Source organism: Rhinoraja longicauda, chromosome 10 (assembly GCF_053455715.1).
Source record: "Rhinoraja longicauda isolate Sanriku21f chromosome 10, sRhiLon1.1, whole genome shotgun sequence".
NCBI lineage: Eukaryota > Metazoa > Chordata > Chondrichthyes > Rajiformes > Arhynchobatidae > Rhinoraja > Rhinoraja longicauda.
The window spans coordinates 29249122-29270372 of NC_135962.1; the positions used below are offsets into that span (position 1 = coordinate 29249122).

The window sequence follows — 21251 nt, forward strand, 5'->3', positions numbered from 1 at the left end:
CAGAATCTAGATCTTGCATTCTAGCCTTTAATTTGCTGAAAAGTTGCAAGATAGAAAAAAAAAGATTGTATTACTTTGGTGAAGCACCAAATTGATTTTTTTTTCAATTATTTTGTTATATTATTGCATGTAAAAGAGGCTTTTTGAATTTAAATTAAATAAGTTTGGTTGATGAAAAAGGAGAGGGTTCTGATTCTGCCTCTGAGCTCTGTTGGAATACAGCACAGTGACATTTCACACTATGCATGATAGAAGCTTATTAATGGAAGTAGCAGTAAGAAATGGAAAATGAAACCCTCTGTAATCCCAGTTTTAGAGAAAATTTAATTTAAAATACTTTTATTTATTCAATAACATGTCCTAAAAGTGAACTGGAAATAGTTATCTTTAGGTGGTATGAGAATCCAGAAATAATCTTGGGCTTCATCTGAAACCACAGCAATGAGTATTACTGGATGGAAATTATATGCTACACCACTGGCTTCCTTATTCTATTGCATTAATGCATCCAGTTTGTACAACAAATTCTTGTATGTGGCTGTATTGTCTGCACTATTGAGCCCATTATTCCAAACAAGTGATCCACAAGCATAGACTCGGTGGGCCAAAGGGCCGGATTCCATTCTGCATCTCTGAACTAAACTAAACTAAACTATTTCTGCTATGCAGATGTAGTAAACTGTCTTGATTAGATGCTTACTATGGATTGTATAGTGTATCTATATTAAGTATGCCCACTAAACTTTTTGCAATAATCTCTATTTTCTGTTCTGAAGAAAAATACAATTTTGGATCTATGTTGTCTGTTTTAATAGTCAAAGTGCTTTACAGCCAGCCACTTTTGAAATATAGTCATTGTTACTTGCAAAAAAATGTGACAAATTAAGAGAAGATCCATCAAATTGCATATGACCAGACAATCAGATAATGTGGTTGAAAGGATCCCTGGCCAAGTTTCTTGTTTAGTATCCTTGGCCACGATATTAAACAACACAACATTTTTGAGTTGTCCATAAGATCTTCTGCATCCACCTGACTAGAACATCAGCCTTATTTTGTGCTCAAATCCCTGACTAGGCAACAGCTTATAAAGCCCTAAATGGACATCCCCCCCCCCTACATAAAAAATCTTCTAACCCACCTCTCTAACTCCAGGTCCCTCAGGTCGGCCGACTTGGGGCTACTCACTATCCCGCGGTCTAGGCTTAAGCTCAGGGGTGACCGCGCTTTTGCGGTTGCAGCTCCTAGACTGTGGAACAGCATCCCTCTCCCCATCAGAACTGCCCCCTCCATCGACTCCTTTAAGTCCAGGCTCAAAACCTATTTCTACTCCCTAGCTTTGAGGCTCATTGAGGAGGTGCTGTGAACTGTTTTGTATGTGCTGTTATGTTTGTGTGCCACTGTATGTTTCATTTTTTTCCTTAGTACATAATCAGATGTACAGCACTTTGGTCAACGTGGGTTGTTTTTAAATGTGCTATACAAATAAAATTGACTTGACTTGACTTGACTTGCTGAACATGAGCTCTGTCCGCCAAGGCCAGATGAAACTCCCTGTTGCTAACCCTTTAACTCCCCTTCCCACTCCCTTACCAACCTTTCTGTCCTGGGCCACCTCCATTGCGAGATTAAGGGCACTTGCAATGTGGAGGAATATCACCTCATATTCCGCTTGGGTAGCTTATAGCATACCAGTATGGAGATTGAATTATCTAATTTTAGGTAACTAATTAACAACACCCCTCTTTTTTGTCCCCCACCCCTCCCCTGTGCCCTACGTAGATGTGCAACCATTTCTCCTACTATCTGGCTCTCACCTTACCCCTTCCCTGTCCCCTTCCACTTATCTCCCTTCCTCTGGCTTCACATTACATGTCTCTACGGGCCTCACAGCTCAACGCCTTGACCTTTAAAACATTCAATGGAAGTTCTAGTTCTATAGAATAAAACCAAACATATATGCTCCTCCATGTTCTTCACAACAGTACAACTTCTACCAGAATATTCCCCCTCACTACTTTCTGTCAGACCAAAGGCAGCCCTGACTTCAGGCAAAATTAGCAAGGGAATGAGGGGCTGCTTCTAATATCCAATAATTCTTGTTTATAACTTGTAGAATTATGATAATGGGGTTTAAAGATGATATTTGATTGGCTGTTGGGTTTCTTTTTCTGGTGCACCTTCAGTAATACATCAAGTTTGAGGTGTAAGTGAATTTAAGACCCCAATTTTCTTCATATATAACTTATTATAAGCATCATAGCTCCACTAAACTACTTGCTATATATTCTGGGTATGAAGAATGGTCCTGACCCGAAACATCGTCTGCTCATTCCCGCCACAGATGCTTTCTGACCCGCTAATTTCCGACAGCAGTTTGTGTTTTGTTGTAAATACTATCATTTTGATACACTGTTCCACTGAACTTATTTTTCTTCCAGTTCAAACTAGTATTAAATACTGAGCTCCTCTTTGTTGCATAACTGTGCTATACCTCCCAGCAAAGTTACTTAATGCTTCTGCAGTGTGGCTGTTAATAGTTAATTCTGTTTTCTTCAAATGGTTCAATGGTTCTTTATTATCACATGTACTGAGGTATAGTGAAATACTTTTTGTGCATACAGTTCAGTAAATTATTACTGGACATAAACACAATCCCAGATCAAGTACAAAGTGTGTTGTCCACTGAGACGTTGTAAAGCACGTTGCCTTGAGTGCAGCTGGACATAAAAGCCCATGTTCCCTGCGGCTTTGCAGGGTCAGCCTGGCCAAGTGAAGTTATAAGCATCCTCCACCGCTGTTCTACCGCTCCGTGCCGCTGCAGTTCGCGTATGGTCCACAAACTCATTCTCCTGGAGCGGCACCGGACCCAGTTGAGCCGCAGGCTTCTGCAGAACCTCCAGCCGTTGCCTTGATCCGGATCAGCCAGCGAACCATTGTCCCTCTCCTCGCCCGGCCACCATTCTGTCCCTGTGCCCCGAAGGTACCTCCCGCAGCCAACCTTGAGGGTGTGGAAGGTTAGACCCTGGCTCCTCTTACTGGCCCTTTGTTCTCGTGTCCGCCGCTATCTTGACTCTCTCCACCCTCACACCCAGTTCTCGGGGATGAACAAGGGCTAGGCTTGGCGTCCCTCTTCAGGGCGGGTTTCCCGGTACTGCGGCGGGAGCCCCAGGGAATAGCTGTTGCACCACGGTCTCTTGCCGCATGCCGATTTATATTATTGAATTGTCCTCTCTAACATCATTTATTTTGTGTGAAAAATGTATCATACAATGCATTTGCAGGATAGAAGTACACCTCCCCATAAAATCCTTGGGACACTCCATTGTCAGTAATAAATTGGCACACTGAAATCCCTTGGATGCCAGTAAGACAGTGGTGATTGTATGCCTGCTGGAGGAGTTTATTTAAAATCTGTTCAGTCATTTAACTATGCACAAATTATAATCCATCTATTGCTTTTCCTTATTGTTTCTATGTCTTTTAATCAAATATTGGATCAATTTCAATTCCAGTTAAGAACCATGTGTAAATTACTTCTATAAATGTGAAGGATTCCCATTAGATTGAAGAGAGAATGAATGTTAGTAACTACATATCCATTAAGCGCTGTGCATCATATTAGCCTTCCTCATATATTTCAGGTTCCATTTTATTTTCTATATTACAATAATACTGAAAATTTAAACAGCTACCACTGGAACTTTCAATTTATTATAATCAAGTTGTATGCCTGTGCTCAGTGAAATGCTTAAATAAGTAATCTTGCTGGAATTGCACAAAATATTTATCTTGATCATGCTTCAAAAAGTTGGAACAAGAGCACAATATTATTGTATTGTTTGTATTTCATTAAATTATGAACAATTTGGCAATTGATACAATGAATTCTGTTCAATGAATAAGCTACATGAATTGTTTTGCTGGAAATTCTAATGACCCTATTTAACCCATCAGCATCTTGGAGAGCTGATTTATGGAGCTGCTTCTGCGTAGGTGTATAAGATTGTAAAGTGCAGCCATCTTGATTTTGTTATTCTGCAAATGACAACAACAAAATCGCAAGAAAAAGTGAATATTTATTAACTCAGATATCATGATACCAGTCAAGTCAGCATTATCCATTATTAAAATTGATAGTGATTCCTGCATTTGTAGATGAAGAGCTGGTATCATTGATATTTTATTTTTCCTCAGATTGGACTGTTACAATCTTCAGAGGCAGGCTCTGCAGAGAGATTACTGTAATAGTGTGAATTTACCATTGCTATTGCATTGAGAAAAGATAAGAAATAGAAGCTCGAGTAGACCACACAACCCTTCATGCTCGCTCTGCTGTTCAATAACATCATGAATAATGACTTACCTTGGCACCACTTGCTGCTTGAACCTTATGGTTCCTTCAATACCTAAACAATCTATTGATCTCCAGCAGGTGAAAATAATATAAATTGTGACTCACATTGTGATTCCGGAAACTTTTTATTAATAATTAAGTTGTCATTCTGCTGTACAATTACACTGACTTCTGGAGTAAGGTAATTTGCAAAGTAAAAGGGAGTTGCAAATTCAAGACAATGTGTAATTTGTTGCTGGAACATTGCACTGTTAGGAATGACCATTCCGCAGGGTAGAGCTTAGTTAGGAACAAGTACACTGACAAGCCTACTAAACTTCTCCAGCTCAGAAAGAAGCTGCTCAGTTTCCCTGCTCGGAAAGAAGCCATTGTTTCCCTGAATCCAATCCAAAATGGTTTATAGCGGGATATAAAAAGAGAAAGAATGGATGACGTTTCGGGTCTCCAGTCTGAAGAAGGGTCTCGACCCGAAACGTCACCCATTCCTTCTCTCCAGAGATGCTGCCTGTCCCCCTAGGTTACACCAGTATTTCGTGTCTATTTTTGGTTTAAACCAGCATCTGCAGTTCCTTCCTACTCAAATTATTTTGAGTAGGACAGTTACATTCCCACTGGGACCCAGATCAGGATCATCACTGTCAAGCCTTGGTTTACCACAGAAATCAAACAGCTCTGCCAGTCTAAAGATGAGGCCTACAGGAGTGGGGATGCAGACCTCTACAGGCAGGCCAAGTACAAGCTGAGAAGATGCATCAGAGCTGCCAAGGAAAGGTCCTCTGAGAAGTTGAGGAGCAAATTCTCAGCTAATGAAGCATCCTCAGTGTGGAAGGGCTTGCAAGAAATTACCAGTTTCAAGAGGAAAACCCCCCGCTCCTTGGAAACTCGTCAGCTGACCAACGACCTGAACACGTTCTACTGCAGGTTCGATAGACAGAAACAAACCCCAGTACCCCTTTCCCCACCCACTCCTCCCCAATCACTACTTCACACCTACTCACAGCCTAACTCCAGTCTGCAAAGACTGGACCCTTCCCCACCCACTCCTCCCCAATCACCACGTCACACCCACTTACAGCCTGGCCTCAATATGCAAAGACTGGGCCCTCGTCTAATATCCATCGCCTCCTTGCTGCCCAACATCAGTCTGGCCACTTCTCCATCACGAACAATAGAAATTGAGGAGGTGGAGAAGCTATTCAGGAGACAGAAAAGCCGGAAATCTCCAGGACCGGACAATGTTTCCCCCTCTACCCTCAAGCTCTGTGCCGAACAAATGGCACCAGTCTACACAGACATTTTCAACTGTCCCTGCCTGCTTCAAAGTATTCACTATTGTTCCTGTACACAAAAACCCAATTACTGGTCTTAATAACTGCAGGCCTGTCGCACTGACCTCTGTAATCATGAAGACCCTTGAAAGACGTGCTGGCCCACCTGAAAAATATCACAAACCCTCTGCTGGACCCCCTGCAGTTTGCATACCGGGCAAATAGATCAGTGGATGACGCAGTCAACCTAGGCCTGCACTTCCTCCTCCAGCACCTAGACTTCCAAGCCCCCTATGCAAGGATTTTGTTTGTGGATTTTAGCTCTGCACCATTGTGCCAGAGCTAATACACTCCAAACTCTCCCAGTTGACTGTGCCTGAACCCCTCTGTCAGTGGATCACCAACTTCCTGACAGACAGGAAGCAGCATGTGAGGCCAGGAAAGCACATCTCAGACCCGCTGACCCTCTGCATAGGAGCACCGCAAGGCTGCGTACTCTCCCCTCTCCTTTACTCTCTCTACACCGAATGACTGCACCTCCACAGAATCCTCTGTCAAGCTTCTCAAGTTTGCAGTTGACACAACCCTGATTGGACTGATCCAGGATGGGGAGGAATCTGCCTGCAGACAGGAAGTGACAGAGCTGGCATCCTGGTGCCATCGCAACAACCTGGAGCTCAATGATTGTAGACTTTAGGAGAGCTCCCCCCCCCCCCGCCCCACTCACCATCAACAACACCACAGTCACATCTGTGGAGTCATTTAAGTTCCTTGGAACCATCATCTCCAGGGGCCTTAAATGGGAGGCGACCATCGACTCCACAGACAAAAAGTCCCAACAGAGGATGTACTTCCTGCAACAGCTGAGAACCCACAATCTGCCACAGGCAATGATGGTCCAGTTTTATACTGCCATCATAGAATCTGTCCTCACCTTCTCCATCATGGTCTGGTTTGGCTCAGCCACCAAGCATGACATCCGGAGGCTGCAGCGCATCATTCGATCAGCCGAGAAGGTTGTTGGCTGCAACCTTCCCCCATCGACGAACTGTACACTACAAGGGCCAGGAAACGAACAGGTAAGATCATCTCTGACCCCTCTCACCCTGGCCACAAACTCTTTGAACCACTTCCCTCTGGAAGGTGACTCCGGACTGTCAAAGCCACCACAGCCAGACATAAAAACAGCTTTTTTTCCCATGATCAGTAGCTCTACTCAACAGCCAAAAGTCTGTAGCCTCTTTTTGTTCTGGTATTTTATTTCATTCTTCACATGTTTAAATTATAATGTTTTATTCTTAATTGTTTACTGTATATCGTTTTGTTACTTGCGAGCAAAGCACAAAGGCAAATTCCTGGTATGTATACATACTTGGCTAATAAAATGTATTCAATTTAATTCAATATTTTATTATGCCCTAATATGCAAACAATAGAAACAATTGATTGTTATATGTTTAAATCTATTGCATTTAATTGTTTCAATTACTTCAAGAAATACAGTTTAAGGTGAAGTAAATTAAGTCTGAGACACATTGGAGTTGATTTGGTCTTTTGGGAGGCTGACATGTGGCTACTGTGATGAAGAAGAGTGGCGATTTTAGTTGCCTGCCTTCAGGTACTTTTGCCAGGGCAGTTGTGGTGGGCAATTTCAGCCTCAGTACGAGCATGGGCATGGCTTGCTCTTTGGAAGGGAAAGGAAACAGTGCAGAACTTGGATAAGAACAAGTTGATAGCAGAAGCCTGGAATATTGAAGTGGTGGAAGGAGGAGCAGTTTAATTTTAATTTTATTTTATTTTATTTTGACAATTCTTGATGTTCTAGTGGGAACATTTCTGCCATGAGCATTTTGTGCATGTCCTTAAAAATGTTTGTTTCAAGAAATGCAACAACTTGGGGCGAGCTCAAAGGCAGGCTGCTTCTACTCCACTAGAGATGTGATTCTGGTCGTTGAATATAGAACACAGGAATAGGTAATTTGGCCCACAATGTCCTTGCTAAACATGATGCCATTGAAACTAATCTCCTTTGTCTGCACATGATTAGTTGTGCACCACCACCTCTGGCAGTGCATTCCAGGCACCCACCATCCTCTGTGTAAAAAAACATGTCCCATTCATCTCCTTAAAAACTTTGCCCCTCTCGCCCTAATGCCTTGCTTTCTAGTTCTTGACATTTCCACCATGAGATAAAGGTTCTGACTGTCTAGCCTATTAATGCCTCTCATAATTTTACATATTTCTGCAGACTTGGGTTGCAGGCCAAAGTCTACCCAGTCTCTTTTAGCCCCTGTATTGTCAATTGCATTCTTATCCCAAGATCAATGCCGGTCCAGCTTTTTCTGTTCAGTGGAGCTTTGAAATACTTAAATCCAATCTTAAATCCTCAACAACTAAAGTACAGCATACACCAAGGTTAAAAGAACAATCTATTTAAGAATGTCTGTCTAATATTTGTTACATGTAAATATAGAACTGGTATACCACAATCTAAAATCCAGCAAAGCAGTTTTTACCACTGAGTCGTTACATTCTAAATTAATTCTTAAGATATGCTGTGGAAATGGTAAATAGTCTACAACAATTGCATTGCATTTTGACTGCATGCAATCTTTATCTTGATATAATATTTTGTTTGTTGGAAGCTTTTAGAGAAGGTGCATGCTGGTTATTCTGAAATAAATTTGTCGCAAAAAAAAATGGATATTGATGGTAATAGCTTTCCATTGGAAGGTCATATGTTTCAAAAAGTGCTACAATTTAAACCACAATGTTTGGGAGCACGAATAATAATTCTGTGCTGTTGTCAGATGCAATGTACATCACTTTGTCAATGTGCATGGAAAAAGAGAAATTTCCTCCTTTTAGAAGCTATACTAATTTAGCATTCATCTGCTGTGGTACGCAAGGTCCAAATTAGCATAATGTTGAAATGGCTTTATTCAAATGCAGCGAGTACATTCAACTGTTCAAAGCTGGTACCAAACCTATTGAAAGTTCCCAAGTACACCCAGTATTAATTTCCTGTGGAATCTCTTACAGCAAGCTAGATTGCAGGGTAACTTTCCAACCAGCACACTTAAGTTAATTAAAGGTATTTTATCTTTCCTGAATAACTTGTGATTTCCAGATAGCCCAATCCCAGTCTACATTCTTTCACAGATTTCACAATTATCCCATAAGGAATTATGAAAAATGTTCAATATATTTCACGGTGAATGAATTATTATCTTGGCCATTAAACTATGAATGAACTTACACATGTTGATAGAGACACAAGGAACTGCAGGTGCTGGAATCTTGAGATGTTCTAGATCGGGACTCTTTTTTAGTCTGAAGAAGGGTCCAGACCCAAAATGTCACCAATCCATGTTCTCCAGAATTATTGTCTGACCTGCTGATTTACTCCGGCTCTGTGTTCTATACATGTTGATGGTTTGCAGCTGTTTTATTGCAAAAATTAATGCCTCTGAAACTTTTACCTTTACCAAAATAATGCCCAGATTAGTGGTATTAACTACAAGGAGAGGTTGCTGAAACTAGGATTGGTTTCTCTGGAATGCAGGAGGTTCAAGGGAGATCTGGTAGAAGTGCATAAAATTATGAGAGGCAAAGAGAGAGGGTGGACAGTCAGAACCCTTGACCCAGAGTAGAAATGTCAAAGGCTAGAGATTGTGACAGCGTCCCCTCGCTCAGATGCCTCTCTGATTCCTATGACAGGCCAGGAGCGGCCAGAACCTTAACACCATTGACCTGAGGCCACAGCTAAATAAGTACCAGCTGGGTTTTATTAGCTGATATTGGACAGGCCCACCTGAATCTTGTCAGCCAACTCTATACAAACCCAGGCATTCTAGCCAGAGGAGAGAAGGAAAAGAGTGAGAGACAAAGCAAGACCATTTCCTGCTTCTAAAGCTAACCCTCTCCTATATATGTACCAGTCCACGTGTCTTTATAATGGTGTTATGGTATCTGCCTCAACTACCTCCTCTGGCAAGTTGTTCCATATACCCTTCACCCACCTAGAGAGCATAGCTGAGAGGGTCAAAGTTTAAAGGAGATGTAAGGGGCATTTTTTTTTGTTCTTACACAGAGAGTAAGCGTGCCTGGAATGCCTTGCCTGTGGTGGTGGTGGTGAAGACAGATTTGAGAGGCCTTTCGATAGGTACATGAACATGCAAGGAATGGAGAGATATGAATCATGTGCAGCAGATGAGATTAGTTTCACCATGCTCGGCACAGACATTGTGGGCCAAAGGGCCGGTTCCTGTACTGTACTCTTCTATGTTTTGTGTATAAATCATCTAGATTATAACATACATGTTGATATTCTTAAAATGTTTGTGGTTTAGAGTCAGATGCAGCCAAATGGATCTGATCTGTCCTGTGTTAGGAGATTCCATAGGATGATTACTGAGTACTACAATTAATGCACCCAGGCTGCTGCTAATTGCTCTCCAGTAACCACGATTGAGAATATATGTTATTGATGCAGAGGGGAGACAAGGTTGGTTTTAGCTGTAATTTTTTGTTGTTGGAAAAATAGCCTCCTGACATTGACCACCTCGACTAATCAATGAGGAATGACCATTTGGCAAAACATTATATCCCAGTCTGACTCACTACTTTCAGGGCATGACAGTAAAAAGCTTGATTAACAATTTTTACAAACCACAATTGCAGTATCGTTGGATGAAGATCAAGTGAACATAGTGAATTTTTTTGATGCATTCAATGAAAGTGTATCCATAATTAAAAAATCATGATTTGGAAACTTAACCTACCTAAGATTATGCTCTAAAATTCTCAAGTGTCTCAATCTATGGCATTATAGAATTTGTAATTTCTAACCACTTTGTGTTGCTGCCAAAGGAGTCAGCACGTGGTAGTAAAGGTCAGTTGGATCTATTGCGCCGCCATTGACCTGTTGCACAGCAGTGTGGCTGCTGATTAATTTGTCAGGCCTCATTTGTTCTGTTATTGATTGGAACTAATCTGGAGACAAATTATGCACTTCTTAATTGAGAGCCCAGAGAAATGGATTCATGGGTGTGACAAGTCGTCTAAGAAAACCAATTTCTTTGCTTTATTTACTTTTCAAAATGCCTCATTGTTTCTGCCGGTGGCAAAGATAGTTCATCATTTTGATATCACTTTCACCCATTGACCATGGAGTTATCTAAATAACCTTACTTCCATGAAAATGATTTGCACTTGCACAAAATATGCAATGGAATACAAAAAAATCCCACTGGTGCCTCACTGAGGTGTAAAATGGACATAGGGCAAAAGCAAATGAGTTAGAGATAATATAGTGGCCAAGAGCCAGTTGAATAAAGTGGGGTTTAGCAAGGTTTTAAGGAGGAGAGGCTGAGGGACTTTAGCAAAGATTTCCAAAATGTGGAGTCTTGGTTACTGTGGAGATAGATACCAGTTAGAGTCATCGAGTCTTGTAACACGGGAAAAGGCCCATCGGCCCTAAATGTCTTTTAAACCTTGTTATTGAACCTGCATGAAATACCTCCTCTGGCAGCTCGTTCCATATACCCACTACCTATGTATGAAAAAGTTGCCCCTCAGATTCGTATCAAATCTTTTTCATCTTATCTTAAACGTATGTCCTCATTCTTGATACCCTTACCCTGGGAAAAAAACTCTATGAATTCTCCTCATGATTTTATATATCTCTATACAATCAACCCTTAACCTCCACTCCAAGGAATGAAGGTCCTCATGGTGGTGAGCATCTGGAATGCGCTGCCTGGGGTGGTGATTGAGGCAGATATGATAGTGGAATTTAAGAGACTTTAGGACAGGCATATGGATGTGCAGAGCATGGAGGGATATGGGTTATGTGCAGGCAGATAAGAATCGGTCTTGGCATCATTTTTGACACAGACATTGTGGGAGCAAGGGCCTGTACTTGCGCTGCACTGTTCTACAGTAGACACAAAATGCTGGAGTAACTCAGCAGGTCAGGCAGCAACTCAGAAGAGAAGGAATGGGTGATGTTTCGGGTCGAGACCCTTTGTCAGGCTGATGAGTTACTCCAGCATTTTGTATCTACCTTCGATTTTAACCAGCATCTGCAGTTTTTTTCCTGCACTGTTCTACATTTTATGTCCAAGCTTTCCCAACTTATCCCTATAGCTCAAGCCCTCGAGTCCTGGCAACGTCGTCGTAAATTTTCTCTGCGCTCTTTCCAGCTTAATGACATCCTTCCTTGTAGGCTGAACAGAAGACTCCAAGTGCAGCTTCAACAATGTCTTGTACAACTGTAACATAATTTCTGAATTTCTATACTCAATTACCTGACTAATCAATCCAATGTGCCACTTTGGGGAATAATCTACTCCAAGATCCTATCGCAGCATTTCCCAGGACCTAAAGATAGTTATGGGTGAGGTGCCAGATGACTGGAGAGTGGCTAATGTTGTCCTTCTATTTAAGAAGGGCTGCAAAGATAAGCATGGTAACTATAAACCAGTGAGCCTAATGTCTGTAAGCAAGTTACTGGAGAAACTTATTCTGAGGGATAACATGTATATGCATTTTGATAGACAGGGGTTGATTAAGGATAGTCAGCATGGTTTGTACATGGGAAATCATTTCAGGAGAAGTAATAGGACAGAAAGATTAAGAAGAGATAAGAGAGTGCGAACAGGAAAAATCAGGAACAATGTGAGAAGAGGGGTGGTGAATACCAAATAAAGGTGTTATATTCGACTGCAGGTAGTTTATAGCACAGTTAAAAATTGGTATGTACGACATTGTGGGCAATAAGGACCACATGGAGATGCTGTCCCACGCCATTAGGGTGCATGTGCCGTGATCTGAGGATCAGCTCAGTCCAGTGGCAATCTCTAGCTTATCCCTGCAATTCACTCTTTCCTCATGAGGTGGTGCTGGCGGTCTCAGGTTTATCCTGGCAGTTCAGCTTTGGGCTTGAAAAAGCAATGCTGACGGTCTCTGGGTTATCTTGGCAGCTCATTCTTTGTTTCTGTGTGTGGGAAGGAAGAGGCACTGGCATCGCAAACTTGCCCTGGCTACCCAGTCAGCATTATTAGAAGTGCTGGCTGTCTAGGGCTTCTTCCTGAGAGCTCAATCTTAACCACAAGGTGGCGCTGGTGGTCTCAGGTTTGGCCCTGTGGCTCAGTCTTCCTTGACCTGTGACAGGGAAACACAGCTAGCAGGAAGGCCTCCCCCTTCCCCCTCCCCCTCCCCTTCCCCCTTCCCCCTCCCCTTCCCCCTCCCCTTCCCCCTCCTTCCTCCCCACCCACCTCCCCCTCCCCACCACCCCTCCCCCCCCTTGCCTCCTCCCCCAGCTAAAGAAATGGGCGGAGAATTGGCAGATGGTGTTTAACCCGAGCAAGTATGAGGTGTTACACTTTGGGGGGTTGAATGTAAGGGGAAAGTATACAGTTAATGGCATAACAGCACTGATGTGCAGAGCGATCTTGGAGTCCGAGCTCATAGCTCACTGAAGGTGGCAGCACAAGTTGATAAGGTGGCTAAGAAGGCAGATGGAATGCTTGACTTCTTAAGTTGGGACATTGAGAATAAGATTCAGGATATTATGACGCATATTCATCGGACTTTGATTAGGTCACATTTGGAGTATTACGTGCAGTTCTGGTCACCCCATTAAAGGAAAGATGTGGAGGCTTTGGAAAGGGCGCAGAGGAGGTTTACTAGAATGATGCCTGTATTAAGGAGTATTAGCTACAGAGAGAGGTTGGACAGACTTTGATTGTTTTCTCTCGATTGCCGGGGAGACCTGTTTGCAGTATATAAAATAATGAGAGGCATAGATGGGATAGACAGTCAGAACCTATATCCCAGGATGGAGAAAACACAGCTTTAAGTTGAGAGAGGCAAAGTTTAAAGGTGATGTGCACTGCAACGTTTTTACATAGAGGATAGTGAGTGCCTGGGACACACTACTGGGTTGAGGGGTTGAGGTACATATGACAGTGGCATTTAGGGACTTTTGGATAGGCATATACATATACAGGGAATGGAGGGATATGGATTATGTGCAGGTAGATAAGAGATGACTTGACATCATGTTCACTGCAGACATTGTGGGTCGAAGGGCCTGTTCTTTTGCTGTATTCTGTGTTCTATTAGAACTATAGCTAAAGGATCAGTTAATAACTTTTTTTCCTAGAAAGGTTACCTTAAAATGAATTACATTTTTACTGGTTAGTAACATTGAACCAGGTTCATCAGGTATTTTGGATGAGAAACTGCCAAATCTGGTTAAGATATCATGTACGTGTAACATTTACCAAATAACTGCTTCCTTCTGTTATACATACTAAAAGAGGGAAAATGTGAATATTTTAATGCATCACCAGATTGATTTTTAAATTAATTACACTTTCCATCAGAAACCCAAGAACATTTGACTGAAATTTAAATGAAGTCGTGGATCCCATTAAATAAAATTAAAAGGCAGATATTTTTCTACAGCAACCAGACATGCTGATCATATCCTGAGTTTGACATACCTACTCCACACCTGCTCCACACCTACTCCATACCTACTCCATACCTGCTCCATACCTACTCCATACCTGCTCCATACCTGCTCCACACCTGCTCCATACCTACTCCATACCTACTCCACACCTGCTCCAAACCTACTCCACACCTGCTCCACACCTACTCCGTACCTACTCCACACCTGTTCCATACCTACTCCACACCTGCTCCATACCTACTCCATACCTGCTCCATACCTACTCCACACCTGCTCCATACCTACTCCATACCTACTCCATACCTGCTCCATACCTACTCCACACCTACTCCATACCTACTCCATACCTACTCCACACCTACTCCATACCTGCTCCATACCTACTCCATACCTATTCCAACTGGGATTCAATTGAATATTTTCAAATGGATAACCCACCAGAAAAATTAAATCAGAAGACCATCTCCAATTATTCCTTAGGCATTATTATTATCAGCGGAAGTTCACAGGACATATTTAAAATGCTGAACACGTGTAGGTATGGTGGAGCAAATATTTCCTTCAGAATTCTGCAGCACGGTGGCGCAGCGGTAGAGTTGCTGCCTTACAACGCTTGCAGCGCCGGTGACCTGGGTTCAATCCCGACTACAGATGCTGTCTGTATGGAGTTTGTACATTCTCCCCGGGACTGCGTGGGTTTTATCCGAGATCTTCGATTTCCTCCCACACTCCAAAGACATACAGGCATGTAGGTACATTGGCTTAGTAAATGTAAAAATTGTTCCTAGTGTGCGTAGGTTAGTGTTAATGTGCGGGGATCGCTGGTCAGCACGGATCCGGTGGGCCGAAGGGCCTGTTTCTGCACTGTATCTCTAGAGCTAAGAAGGAAAGTTTTAAGCAAAATTGACAGCAGATACAGAGTGACTACTCTGTTTGAGTGGTCACCAGCTGATGATTAAATAGAATCCACTCAATGGAATCCACACAGTCGAATCCACCACTACGTAATAATCTAAACAGACTGTAATCTTACAGGGAAAGATCATGTAGCACTTGGCTATTTGGTAAGCAGGAAATCCCACAGAGCAATCAAAGGGCATATCAAAGGCTAGCACTGTGGCACAGCAGTAGAGTTGCTGCCTTGCAGTGCCAGAGACCCAGGTTCAATACAGACTACAGGTGTTTGTCTGTACATTCTCCCTGTGACTTGCGTGGGTTTTCTCCAGGATCTCCTACGCTCCTCCTACTCTCTAAAAACATACAGGTTTGTAGGCTAATTGGCTTGGTATAATGGTAAATTGTCCTTAGTGTGTGTAGGATAGCCTTAGTGTGCGGGGATTGTGGGTCTGCTTGGACTCAATGGGGCGAAGGGCCTGTTTCCATGCTGTATCTCTAAGCTAAACTAAACTAAAGCAACAAGTCTGGCTTGTAACTTTCCATGTGAAGCTCAAAGAATCCTCTTGACACCATTTTACATTTACCTAAAACACATTTCTGTCAAAGTTCTGCTTCAGCATGATAGCTGGGATGAACACAACCCAACGGAACTGCTGTGGAGATTGTTGACAGCTTCAAGTTCCAAGGCATCCATTTCACCAGAAACCAAATCTGGTCCCTTCACATTGTTGTGGTAATCAAACATGTAAGCACATTCACTTTCCTAAGTGTTTGAGAAGATTCAGTATGCCCACAAGGATTCCCTTAAACCTCTACAGGTGTACTACAGAAAGTATTCTGACAGGATGCATCTCAGCCTCGTATAGCAACTGTTCTGCTCTTGATCCCCTGAACTGCAGAGAGTGGTGAACAGGTGAGTCCATCACAGGTTTATCACTTCCTTCAATCCAGTCAATATTAATGATGCATTGCATCCGGAAGGTTGAGAGTATCATCAAGGATGCCTGTGGCCCTGGCTATTTCTTTTTCTCTCTTCTACTATCTGGGAGAAGGTAGAGGAGCTTGAAAGCCTGGATATCCACACTTAATATCAGCTTGTTCCCCACAGTTATTGGACTCCTAAACTAGTCACCTCTTCCTCACTCCAGTCCTAGAGATGCTGTCACGTATTGTCACTCTTAACGCTCTCCCATTTGTTTACTCCATTAGTGCACTTCAGTATTTTATTGCACAACTTCAGATTGCACTGCAATCAATGCACCATTCTGTTGTCCTCTATTTGCCGTTATATTTATTGTTGTGTCGATTATTACATATACCTTGTACTCTATGAGCTTTATGCTAACAAGGAATTTTATGGAATCTGAAGTTCGGATCAATGAGCTGCATATCAGAAGGGGCGGTCCTGTGTCCCATGGGTGGAGTGAGGATACCCAGCAGGACCACCATAAGGAATTTGTGCATGTGTGTGTTTGACAAGGAGTGCTGGCAGAGGGTGGCTCCAGTTCACTCTCCCAGCTGTGAGAAGCCTAGTTGCCTGTAGTCGCCTAAAAAATCGCCTAAGTGGGACAGGGGCTTCAGAATATGGGCAGAGTCATTGGTAAAAAAAATGTGCTTCATGTTGCCCATCCTCCAGTATGTGCGGTTGAATGTAGCAGGAATGGGTGAAAGAATGTTAGTTAAAAGTGATTGCTAGTGCAGAGAAGCATGACACTACATTAATCGCATATGTTTGTTATAAGCTGAGTGAACATCGTGTTCCCACTGCTGATCCTTTGTCAGTTTTTCCTTTATTGTGCACCTTGAAATATTCAATTACTGCAATGACTTACAATGGAATCTTTTAATCTGATGTATATCCTTCATTGCCTCATCTCCAGGTGCCTCCTTTAATGTTTGCAAAAATCTCCACCTGAACAGATAGATTCTTAAGCAGGGCCATCATTTTGGTGGCCATCGTATTTCTCCTGCTACATTCTAGGCTCTGCTTCATGATCTTCAAATTCTTGGCCTCAAGGCACTGGCTGTTGTCTTTGTTTGTCAATGTTCGCACAAACAACAAATCTCATCTTCAGGAGACCGATGGTATTTTCCAATCTGACTCGTATCTTATGTGGCATTCATTGATCAGCATTCAGCTGTTGTAGCTGAAGAACACATTGGTGCGAGTAGCCACAGACATAGAAAGAAAGATTTGTCCTCTAGGATACATCCCTCTGGGCATTGTGGACTCTCTTAACATGAAGGAGTTATGTGTACACTTTGAAAATATGACATTCACCATCAAGACATCTTTGCTGATAGGTATGTCCTAGCATCTAGCCCAAAGGTCTCTACCTCACCCTAAATATCAAGCCAAATCCAGAACAGCACCACCAACATAGAACATTAAACATAGAACATCAGAGTACAGCACAAGAACAAGTGCTTCGACCCACAATATCTGTGCCAAAAATTATGCCAAACTGAATAAAGTGCCTGCATGTATATTTCATATCCCTCCATTTCCTTCATATCCTGTCTAAAAGCCTCATAAATGCCACTATCGTATGCATCCACCATCACCACTGGCAGTGTGTTCCAGGCACCTACCACCACAATGCCCAGAGGGATGTATCCTGGAGGACAAATCTTTCTTATGTATAAAACAAAAACCTGGCTCACACATCTTTGTATTTCCATTCTGGGGAAAAGGTTCTGCTGTCTACCCTACTTACGCCTCTCATAATTTTATATACTTCGACATAATTATATACCACATAATTTTATGAATGCTGTTAAGACCTCTGCATTTAATTATATATGTTCTCCTTACATTTGACCTCCCAAAGTGCAACACCACACATTTGCTTGGATTAAACTCCATCTGCTATTTCTCCACCCTTTTCTGTCGATAATCTGATCAATAGTGCGCTGACAGCTTGGTCAATAGAAAGGCACCTATTTAGTTGCATTCTGATCATTATTAGGATGCAGATATCCTAGATAAGATCAGCCCATTGTTAATCGTCCCTTGGAAGATGGTGGGAAGCTTGCACCATGAAAATGCCAAACCATGATGATCTCCAACGAGAGCAAGTTTATCTTATTGATTTTCAATGGTATTACTATAGTGCAAGTTCTCACACCATCAACATGAGCAGTCTTGCAACCCGCCAGTCTTACTGGTGAAGTTACGGTGCTATTAGGGAGGGAGTTCCAGGATTTGCAAGGATTGTGTGCGATTTGGAGGGTAACATGTTCATGCTGTCATTGTCATTCAACATGGGAAAAGGTCATTCGGCCCACCACATCCGTACCAGCTGTTGGCCCCACTATATTAATTCCATCGTCAATCTGGCCATCAATGCCAAAGCAATTCAAGTGCTGGTCAAGATGCCTCTTATATCCTGTCAGCAATTCTGCTTTCATCATTTTCTTCAACTCTGCATTTCATGCATCACCACTCTCTGGCTGATAAAGATCCCCTTCAGATCCCTTATCTTAAATCTATGTCATCTAATTTTATTCTTCTCTGAAAAGGGGAAAAGATTCCTGTTTTCTACCCTATGCATCTCATAATTTTATATATACCAATAATGTGCCTTCATAACCTCCTCTGCTTCAGAGAATAGTCCTGGAGCCTTCTTGTCCACCTTCGTGGGTTGAAGTCACAGGTTTGAGAGTGGCTAGTAATTACAGTGGCGAGTAATTACAGTGTATCGTATGGCCATTATGGACTATTTACCTCATTGGTGACCCTCGGCCTATCCTTGATCGGACTTTGCTGGCTTTACCTTGCACTGAGCGTTATTCCCTTATCATGTACCTATACACTGTATATGGCTCAATTGCAATCGTGTATTGTCTTTCTGCTAATTGGATAGCATGCAACAAAATCTTTTCACTGTACACATGACAATAAACTAAACTGAACAGACTAGCAATTGCGCAACAATACCAGAGGAATTAATGTTTAATGAGGTATATGGAATATCTACTTTCTTCTAGATGTTGTCAATCATCTAAAGATTGGTGGAGCTACACTCATTCAAGCAAGTGAAGAGCAAACATCACACATCTGACTTGTCCCTTGCAGATGGTGGAAAAGCTCTCGAGCATCAGGACACGAGTCACTCACCACAGGATATCCAGCCTCTGACCTCCTCTAGTAGCATGGTAGCAGCACAGACACTATAGCTGACCTTTACTTTAGCAAGTGCAGGGGCAGAGGGAAATAGGGGTTATTTCATGTTACCCATAGATGCTGCCTGTCCTGCTGAGTTACTCCAGCATTTTGTGTCTATCTTCAGTGTAAACCAGCATCTGCAGTTTCTTCGTACTCATTACATGTTACACTGTACAAGATGTTGTTGTGATCACCTTTGGAATATTGCCTGCAGTTTTAGTCATGCTGCAAAAAGAAGAGCTTCCTTAAGCTGGAAAGGATGCAGGAAAGATTCATCAGAATTTTAGCAAGACATGGCAGGCTTGAATTATAAGAAAGGGCTGGTTCGGCAGGTACTTCTTCACTTATGTTTAGGAGGCTGAGGGTTGACTTTCTAGAGATGTACAAAATCATGAGAGGCACTGATAAAGTGCACAGTCACTGGGTCTTTTTCCCAGGATAAAGCAATGCAGGATGAGAGGTGAGAGCAGAAAGATTAAAGAGAGATCTGAGGGGCAACTTGTTAATGCAAAGTGTAGTGAGTGTATGGAACGAGCTGTCAGAGGAAGCTGTAAAGGCAGGTGGAAAGACAATGTTTAAAAGACATTTAGACAGGTGCATGTATGGGAAATGATTAGTGCGACATGGGACAAACTCAGACAAAAGGGACTAGCTCAGCTATAAAACCTGATTGGCATGGACAATTTGTTCTCAATGGCCTGTATCCATCTGAATGACTTTATGACTGACTATTTGCAGCAGGCGTGTGAATAAAGGCCTTAGGAAGATGGTGGTAAGCTCGCACCATGAAAATGCCAAACCATGATGATCTCCAATGAGAGAAAGTTGTGAATATTTATGTTTTCATTATAATTGAGCAAATATTTGAAATATTATCCATCATCTTCAGCCCCTGGTTACCTCCACCTATCACGTGTCGGCCTCTTTTTTGTTTCTCCACTCCTCATTCCTCCACCTGACTCCATCCATAAATCCACTCCTCCTCACCTGTATCATGTGGAAGCCCTTGCCCCACCCCTCTTAGCCCTTTACACAGGCCATCTACCATCCACTCAGTCCAGAGGAACGGTCTCAATCTGAAACATCAACTGCCCATTTCCTTCCACGGATGCTGCCTGATCCTCAGAGGCCCTCCAGCAGTTTGTTTTTTTCTTTGTAAATCATCCTTCCTGTTTTCCATATTAGCTAGTCATTAGATATTCCTGTTCCACAAGCAGATGTCATTAACTCTCAATTTTCACTGAAGCTGTAGTTTTGTTGGATAGGTCACTGAGCTTTCTACATAACAAACTGGGGAGCACTGATTTAATTCCAGAGATAGCTGCCATTCTCACACTATAAGCATTCCTTGGAAAAAAATACTGCTCCAAGGGGCTCTGATCTTTGCTTTCACAAAATAGAACTACACGGCTGAGTGACAGTTCTGATCTGAAGCATTTAAGTGTAAGTTTTGATCTTTCTAGCTTTGATTAAAACTAATGAGCTCATTTAATTCAAAATGAGAATCTCTGATAAGAAAAATAAGGTTGATGTGATTGGATTAGAGGGATGAATTAAACTCTTACAGTTGAAGTTTTTGCCAAGATAGTGCATTATAGGCTATATGAAATAAAATTAAAAAGCTGTTGGCACATTATAGTAAGTTAGATGAGAAGAATTTTATGGTAATTCATTTTTTAATCAGTGGAAGCGAAAGCACTAAATTTTTAGCATCGCACCACGTTGGTTGTGAATAAGGGAAAATGATTCGGACTTTAGAAAGTCAAAAAGATTGCCTTGTTAAAAAAAGATTTTTGTAAAAAAAACTATCCTGTAGCACATCAGTACAGAGCTGAATCTTCACAACATGAATTCCATAATTAAAAAGTGCATTGTCTTTCATATATTTTAATTGATATCTCACATTTAATCCGCTCAATAAAAATGAATGTGTTGTCATTGAATATCAACCATAGCAAACTGTTACTACTTACTGTATGAAGATGTTGGCACATATCTGCTTTATTGTGAAGTAGCCCCCTTAAAGTTTTGATATTACATGTCGACTAATTTCTGTCTCAGCTACGATATTTTACC

The 21251-nt window shown here is 42.0% G+C and overlaps 1 protein-coding gene across 6 annotated transcripts in view; it reads left to right on the plus strand.

The window, feature by feature from the left end:
- npas3 (neuronal PAS domain protein 3) overlaps positions 1-21251 on the plus strand; it is a 667268-nt gene that overhangs the window by 599912 nt on the left and 46105 nt on the right. The gene's annotated exons all lie outside the window — the stretch shown is intronic.